Genomic DNA, 9552 nt, shown 5'->3' with positions numbered 1-9552 from the left:
TTCCTTATTATTATGTGTGTGTGCGATATGAATATATCTGCTGAACATGAGACTTGGAGAGGCTATTGATGCCAAAAGACATGTTAATTAACACAGACATGGATGTACCTGGCACATTTCATTACTTATGTGTGTTAATTACTAATGAGTTTCAAACTTTATTAGCATCCTGCTGTGATGTTGACTGGTAGTGTGTTTGCGTTGACTGCTTGATATTAAAGAATCAGCAGATTAATTACCAGGAATGTTTTGATACCCTAGGATGTGTGCTTTAAGAAAAGATGATAATTATCAAAAGTAACCAGATATTTTTGATTGCACTTTTGAGTAACCACAGTGATATTTGCTCTGTGAAAAAAGTGTTTTGTAGCATACTCTGTTTAATAATGTGCTCATTTATTGTATACTACTGTGGCTTGTTTTGCTTGAATTGTGGTACAGGGTGACCCAAAAAAAAGAGTACCCAAACAAAACGTCATAAATTGAACAAAAATAAAGCAATCTTCATAAAATTTATTTACACACACAAGTAGCCTCTGCATGATTTGCACAGAAAATGTTAGCGTTCTAGCTTGTCTTTCAGGAAAGTTATGCTCATTCTACAGAACATGCTCCAAATGGCCTCCCTCGGATTTAAATCCCCCAGATTTCTATCTTTGGGGGTTCCTGAAAGACAACGACTACAGGAACAACCCACAGACAAGCACAGAACTCAAGAGAGCCATCACAATAACCATTCGCGGAATCTCGCAACAGGAGTGTGTGCGGGTGATTGATAACTTTGCGCGGCGAGTTCAAGTTTGCCTGCAGCGGCGCAGAGGCCATTTGGAGCATGTTCTGTAGAATGAGCATAACTTTCCTGAAAGACAAGCTAGAACGCTAAAATTTTCTGTGCAAATCATGCAGAGGCTACTTGTGTGTGTAAATAAATTTTATGAAAATTGCTTTATTTTTGTTCAATTTATGACGTTTTGTTTGGGTACTCTTTTTTTTGGGTCACCCTGTACATTCTTATAAACACACATCTGTGTATTTGCCTTTTGGTATTCATCTCGAAAAGCTTGTGCGGGAAACTGTTGAGCGCTTATTATCCTGTTTTTTTGTTGTGGTTCACCATCTACAGCTATTGGAATACGTTTTTGGTTGGAAGGCGTGTCCTCCTCTTCCCTTTTGTAAGAAATTCTAGTATGGCTATTTACAAGTTTGTCATTTTTTTCCCCATGTGGTTTAACGAGGCATTGGTTTTGATATTTATTGACAAGATGCTGAACGGAATTGTGCATTTCACTGAAGACTGCTTGTAGGAAAGGTTTTCCTTTTGTAAGGTTTTTGCTTGTTCAAGGTTTCAAGCGGAATGTATGAGTTTTTGCCTGCGTATGTGCGTGTATGCATTGGACTTTTTCTTCTTCTTGGAACTTACATTGTAACGTGCACTGTGCACCATATTATTTATTTACCACATTGTCAAATTGAATTGTTCATAGAAAATATTTCCAGATAAACAGAGACTATTTTTATGTGAAAATGTACGATTTTCATTGTTTTTTCTTTGTGCCAGTGAAGTGCTATTACTCATTGCTTTTGCTTGTTGTATTGATTGTGAAGTGATTATTTTTGATTGCAGCATGCGTCATGGTACGCTTTGCTTGAGAGTTCAGAAGGTGTAACAGCTGCTGGAGATACTTTTGTAGAACGAACATTTTGCAAGTTGGCCAGAATTGCGGATTGTAATTATAGGAATTTGGAATTCATATGGAATCATGATTTAACAGTGGGAAGAAGGGGGGGGGGGGGGGTGTATGTTCATGTGTTTTTGGGGTGTATGTGTAATCATTGGTTTTGATATTTATTGACAAGATGCTGAACAGAATTGTGCATTTCACTGAAGACTGAAGGGTTAAATTCATGGCAGGGAAATCACTCCTATACTGTGCCTTCTCTTACTTTGAAAATGTGGTATGAAACTGTGCTAGAGTTTCTCAGTAGTCCTGACAGTATTATAAACATTCTGAATGTATTTAAAGGGTTGGAGGCAGAATTCAGTGTAATGTTTTCTTATGAAATCAAATATATGATGATGGTTCAGAGATCTAGTTTTGAGATATTGTCTGAAAACATGTGGATCGAAAAAGTTTAATCCTATTTTTTCTTGTTGATATGAGTCAACTTGAAAATGTTTTTTCCCGGTTTTAATATGATTTCAGTAAATCCAAGGCCGATTGAAAGGATTTCTCTATGGAGAAAATGGACAGCATGTGCTGTTGATTGCCTTTTTCATTTTGCCTTTTGGTTTGTAACCATTTCTTCCCTTCCCACTGATTTCCTGTCATATTTTTTCAGAGCCTCGCCTCCCTTTATTTTATCTCAAGATCTCTGTCCCTTGACCAATATTGTTACAGTGGAACCCCCCTTTTAAGACCCCCCAATTTAAGATTCCCTCCCTTGTAACCCTTAGGCTGGTTGTCGCGACATATACTGTCACCTGGTTGTCACGACATATGTCGCGCTACTGGCTCAGTCTGTTTGGTCGGTTCCGATTACCTCCCATGGATGCGAAAACCTATATGACCGTTTTTCTTTATTTTTCTCTCTGTTAATTCACCAGTGGCTATGTAACATGTGTTACAGAATTGCACCAGTGTAAGGGTTAAGACCCTGTATTCTCAGATGTTCTGTTCCTAACCCCTGTAAATTTACCCCCTACCCCCCGCGGGTTAGGTGGAAGAATTTACCCGATACTCCCCAGCATGTCGTAAGAGGCGACTAACGGATTCTGTTTCTCCTTTTACCCTTGTTAAGTGTTTCTTGTATAGAATATAGTCAATGTTTGTAAAGATTTTAGTCAAGCAGTATGTAAGAAATGTTAAGTCCTTTGTACTGGAAACTTGCATTCTCCCAGTAAGGTAATATATTGTACTACGTTGCAAGCCCCTGGAGCAAATTTTATGAAGGTCTTAAAAGGAGGGTTCCACTGTATTGCGTTTTTTCTGACTACTGTACAGAATTCTCTGTTGTGGTCTGCAGTCAAATCTATGTTCAAGTGCTCATGAACTCTGTGCCTTAATTAATTACTGACTTTAAATTAAAAAGGGTTCTGCTTACAAAGCAATACATGTACCTTCTCCTTTATGACTGTCGCTTGCCAGGAATATTTGCCTTGTAAAATTGCACATCCTGGTGGTCATTTTCTGAAACCGTATACATTCGGTCCATATCTGTCATCTTCCCTACCGATCTCTTTTGCGTCGCACCGTTTGCTTGTCCAGTTTTTACCTCCAGTTTTTATCGCCGTTTAACATCCATCCTATTTTTGGCCACATACCCTGTTGCCTCATGTTTGCCCTATGTGGCATGGCTTTAAAAAGGAAACAGGAGTCGCTCAACTGTGTAAAGCTCAGCCAGAAATGTTCTTGTCATTTTCTGTGGGTGAAAGGTTTAGTTTTTTTGTAGAGCCTGACCATGACGTATTTAAAACAAAAATTCACTTTTTTATTGTGGTTGTTGAGCACTCCATCCCTTTTTTGTCAGCTCATCTCAGTGTATGCTAAGCCAAACATTAACATGCTTTATGATTCCAAAGGTATTACTGTGCCATGATGGTGAATATTTCGCTGAATATTTTGCAAGGTGAAACCCTGTTTAATACAGGGCCTTTTAATCCATGTGTGCTTTATGTGCTTGCTCGCTTGTCCATGCCAGTTAGCATTGCTTCGTGTTTTGAGTTGCTTTATCATGTGTTCGCTGGCTTGCTTGCTTGTTTTTTTGACACTGTTCATTCCATAATTGTGATAACCAGTGGAACATAATAATAGTACTTGAAGTACAGACTGTTGCTGTACCTTTATCAGGTATCAGGCATGGGAATTGTCCGCCGAATTGTCCGCAAATTTCCGCCGAATTGTTTTTTTGTTCCGCCGAGAAAAAAAATGGGGGTAGGCAAAAATGGTTCTAAAAACTTAATTATATGGCAAACTTGGAGCTAAGATGACACCAAATTGCACCATTTGTGTTCTTTGGAGAACCCCCCGCGGGTTAGGGGGAGTCCCACATTGGTTGGGACGAGAAAGAATTTACCCGATGCTCCCCAGCATGTCGTAAGAGGCGACTAATGGATTCTGTTTCTCCTTTTACCCTTGTTAAGTGTTTCTTGTATAGAATATAGTACCCCCCGCGGGTTAGGGGGAAGAATTTACCGGATGCTCCCCAGCATGTCGTAAGAGGCGACTAACGGATTCTGTTTCTCCTTTTACCCTTGTTAAGTGTTTCTTGTATAGAATATAGTCAATGTTTGTAAAGATTTTAGTCAAGCAGTATGTAAGAAATGTTAAGTCCTTTGTACTGGAAACTTGCATTCTCCCAGTAAGGTAATATATTGTACTACGTTGCAAGCCCCTGGAGCAATTTTTTGATTAGTGCTTTTGTGAACAAGAAACAACTAACAAGTGGCTCTATCCCATCTCCCCCCCTTTCCCCGTCGCGATATAACCTTCGTGGTTGAAAACGATGTTAAACACCAAATAAAGAAAGAAAGAAAGTATAGAATATAGTCAATTTTTGTAAAGATTTTAGTCAAGCAGTATGTAAGAAATGTTAAGTCCTTTGTACTGGAAACTTGCATTCTCCCAGTAAGGTAATATATTGTACTACGTTGCAAGCCCCTGGAGCAAATTTTTGATTAGTGCTTTTGTGAACAAGAAACAATTGACAAGTGGCTCTATCCCATCTCCCCCCTTTCCCCGTCGCGATATAACCTTCGTGGTTGAAAACGACGTTAAACACCAAATAAAGAAAGAAAAGAAAAGTTCTTTGGAGATAAAAAAATTCCGGACCCCGGACCCCCATAGTAAGGCTAGGTGCTTCTCGCCGTCGACTTTGTTATTACTTACAAATTTTCAGCCTTTTTTACAATTTTTAATTCCCATGCCTGCTTTATGAAGGTAGATGCCTTGCCGTGCAAGCAGTCGTGCGTGTTGAGAACCACAGATCTGTTGAGGCTTTTACGGGGAATAAGAGCATTCTTCAACTTTGCCACATGCCCTAAACCAACAGGAATTGCTGATTCCTGCGCAGAGGTGGGAATTTTGTGTTGAATTAATTTGTTCTGTCAATCTGCAAAACAGTGGAACCCCCTTTTAAGATCCTCCAGTTTAAGACCCTGTTCTCTCAGGCTTTCTGGTCATAAATTCTATAAATTTACCTCCATTTTAAGACTCCCTCCTTTTTACATTTAGTCAAGTTTTGACTAAATGTTTTAACATAGAGGGGGAATCGAGACATGGGTCGTGGTGTATGTGTGTGTGTGTCTGTGTGTCTGTCTGTCTGTCTGTCTGTGCGTGTGTGTGTGTAGAGCAATTCAGACCAAACTACTGGACCGATCTTTATGAAATTTTACATGAGAGTTCCTGGGAATGATATCCCAGGACGTTTTTTTCTTTTTTCCAATAAATACCTTTGATGACGTCATATCCGGCTTTTTGTAAAAGTTGAGGCGGCACTGTCACACCCTCATTTTTCAATCAAATTGATTGAAATTTTGGCCAAGCAATCTTCGACGAAGGCCGGACTTTGGTATTGCATTTCAGCTTGGTGGCTTAAAAATTAATTAATGACTTTGGTCATTAAAAATCTGAAAATTGTAAAAAAAAAAAAAAATTTTTATAAAACGATTCAAATTTACGTTCATCTTATTCTTCATCATTTTCTGATTCCAAAAACATATAAATATGTTATATTTGGATTAAAAACAAGCTCTGAAAATTAAAAATATAAAAATTATGATCAAAATTAAATTTTCTAAATCAATTTAAAAACACTTTCATCTTATTCCTTGTCGGTTCCTAATTCCAAAAACATATAGATATGACATGTTTGGATTAAAAACACGCTCAGAAAGTTCAAACGAAGAGAGGTACAGAAAAGCGTGCTATCCTTCTCAGCGCAACTACTACCCCGCTCTTCTTGTCAATTTCACTGCCTTTGCCACGAGCGGTGGACTGACGATGCTACGAGTATACGGTCTTGCTGAAAAATTGCATTGCGTTCAGTTTCATTCTGTGAGTTCGACAGCTTGACTAAATGTTGTATTTTCGCCTTACGCGACTTGTTAAGATCTGATTTTCTCCGATTTTTTGGAGGGTCTTGAAGGGGGGTACCACTGTATCAATTTAGCACACAGACAAAATCACACGGAATACAGCTATGCTATTATTGGTATAGTCAGGGTTCGTACAGGTCATGGAAAACCTGGAAAGTCATGGAATTTGATTTTTAATTTTCCAGGCCTGGAAAGTCATGGAATTTCAATTCAAGTCATGGAAAGTCATGGAATTTAACAAAAATAAGAAAGAAAGAAAAATTAACCTTTAGCACGCCAGCGGCGATTTTCGTTGCCCAGCCAGCAGCGATTTGCGTCGCCAGCACAAGGCTTGTTCGTATGACCAACTTCTCGTTCGTATTTGCATACGAGAATAACGGTATTTTTAACGGCACTTGAGCCAAAGTGAGGCTCACTTCCTTCCGTTATCTCGTCGTGTCGTCTGCGCTGCATTTGAGTCGGTTTCGTCAAAGTTTTCTGCTTTTGTTTTTGCATCGATAAAGTACTTTAGCGTTTCGACAAGCAAGATGGAGGATGATGAGTTTGAAACTTTCTTTCGAGTTGTTTCTTGACAACAAAAAGTATGCGGAATTGGAACGAATTACCGAGGAAGATCTTCGCAATGAACTGTGTATCGCGGTGAAAAAAATGACAGTTCGTCAAGTCACAGTGACGGTTACGAAACGGAATTTACGAAAGTGCAGATGGATACAAACAGTGGCTGGTCCAGTTTAGTGAAATGACAGGACCAGCAAACATTACCGATAATCTGACTGCGTAGCAAATGCTTGTCTTGCTTGTCGAAGAGACACTGCGTAGAAACTGACTCAAATTCAGTGCAAAGCAAGCCAGTGTCAAAACTGGCAGTGACAAGACGTAAAAAGTTTGCGTGTTCGGAAATGGCGACCTGTGGATCTAGTCATGGAAAATGTTATTGAGGCTCATGGAAAGTCATGGAAAAGTCATGGAATTTTGTTTCTAAAAACCAGTGGGGAGCCTGTATAGTGGTACCTGTGATGTGTGGCCCCTTTGATGAAAGGATACCTCCCTTAAATGGACACATTCTGTTGTCCCTTTTTCTATGATCTACCAAAATATACCTGTCATGACAGGCCACCTGCAATGTAGGGACACGTTTGGCTGGTCCCAAGGGTGTCCTTTCATTGCAGGTACCACTGTATGTCCAAGGGACATCCTTTCACTGACATACCAATAGCGGTTTAGCCTTGACAGATCTGTGGTAGTGGACATAGTTATGAACACAGAAAGAATATTATCTTGATCATTCAATATGCCCTCACGGTAAATTGATGCAAAATTTGTGTTTGTTATGAGGACATTGTGCAGAAAAAGTTATCTGATTTTTATGAAAGTATCAACTATTTTCTGTAGAAACTAGGCATGCTTTTGCAAAAGAAGCAAAAGAAGCGGTGTATTTTTCAGCGTGACATCAAAATAAACGGAGCATGGCATGACCAGCTTTTAGGATTCTATGAAATCGGACCAAAGCAGAGTATGAGAAAAAGGCAAGGCGTTTGATGACAGAAATCCCAACAATTATATAAGGTTTTGCTCTTGACATCGTCCGAGACTTTTATATGTATGTTAGCAACAATTGATGATTTTCTTCTTTTAGACCACAAAAGTGATACCAGTATTAGTTTTATTGTAATTCATTTGAGGAAAGTTGTGCAAAAGTGATTTTTTCATTTTTGGATTTACAGAGCTACAGAATTTGAGTGAATGATTTAAGCATTGCCATCGTTGCTTTCTACCGCTCTCGCTACAAATCAAAACAAAGTGTACTTCTTAGATTTTGCTACCATCTTCTCACAAGTGAGTTCTTTGTGTTTATACTTGGCATTAACATTTTGCTAATGTGCTTTACTGGGCTTGACCCGTGTTTAGTTAGGTTGTGGTGTGTAAGGTGCTTTAATGGTAATATCTTGATTGCCAAGGCCATAATCTTGCTTGTAATTGTTTTATTACAGTAAATGGTGTATGATTTTGTCACACGTAATTCTGAACGCATGCTTGCTTAGCTTAGCGATGTGTATGCGAGCATAAAATTGAATAGGCCCCATCTTGTTTAATCTTAATTAAAAATATTTATGATGGCTTTGCTACAACTGCACAGGCTCGTGATAAGCGGAAGAGTAGATGTGCCAATGCTGAAATATTGTTTTATGAAAATGCGAACACATGTTGTTTTTCTTGTTTTTTCTTTTGAAACAGATTTTTTTTTATCTAAAGATTAATTTTTCAACATCAAATGACGATTTAGTGTTTCAGTACATTTGAACAGCCTCAATCAGTCATCTGTCCATGTAGCTGGCATTAATATGGCCATGAATTGCACCTGTGAAACTATATCTGAATATTGACTGGGCATTAACAAACAAACAAACGTATTTTGTTTAATAATATGAATGTCTTGGAAAAATAATAAGAGATAAAAGAGTGTGCCGCCAAAGCCAAATGGTGAGGTTGACTCAAGTGCTTTTTTTTTTAATGTAGTATGCGAGATAATTACACGAGTGTCCAAACTTTATTGACCTGGGAGCAATTTGCACCTAAGTGAGTGATTACTAAAAAGATCAAAATTATAATAATGCCCCTATTTGGCACTTCAGGACTTTTTTTATTGTAGGTTTTTTAGATGTTGTTTTTCTTCAATTTTTTTTTTACATCAGTTCTTGCAGTGAAAGAAAAACAAAAAGAATTTGATTTTCAGTCTGATGCAATTCACCCACTATGCTTTGAAGTTTGTAGTACTGTATACTATCTTAATTACATGTATCATGCCAATTATTACCCCCCGCGGGTTAGGGGGAAGAATTTACCCGATGCTCCCCAGCATGTCGTAAGAGGCGACTAACGGATTCTGTTTCTCCTTTTACCCTTGTTCAGTGTTTCTTGTATAGAATATAGTCAATGTTTGTAAAGATTTTAGTCAAGCAGTATGTAAGAAATGTTAAGTCCTTTGTTCTGGAAACTTGCATTCTCCCAGTAAGGTCATATATTGTACTACGTTGCAAGCCCCTGGAGCAATTTTTTGATTAGTGCTTTTGTGAACAAGAAACAATTAACAAGTGGCTCTATCCCATGCCCCCCTTTCCCCGTCGCGATATAACCTTGAACAGTTGAAAACGACGTTAAACACCAAATAAAGAAAGTAAAGAAAATGCCAATTATTAAGTATATTAAATGGTGGACATATATTTTGTGGGATGTTGGGTGAAAGCAGAAGTTTTTACATGTACCTTGCTTTTTGAGTGAAACCATGTTAAACTTTGCAAACTTCAACTTTAAAATCCAGGTATGAAGCATGAATTTAAATTGTGCCACTGTGCATTCAGTATATTTTTTGTATTCATGATGAAGAGTATTTGAAACATGCTGCCTTGTAATCGGCCAGTTTTTGTCTTTTTCAGAAATGGCAGAGTTTGTTTATTGGT

This window comes from Littorina saxatilis, linkage group LG7 (assembly GCF_037325665.1).
Source record: "Littorina saxatilis isolate snail1 linkage group LG7, US_GU_Lsax_2.0, whole genome shotgun sequence".
NCBI lineage: Eukaryota > Metazoa > Mollusca > Gastropoda > Littorinimorpha > Littorinidae > Littorina > Littorina saxatilis.
The sequence above is the reverse complement of the archived record's forward strand: the minus strand, read 5'-3'. Positions refer to the sequence as shown.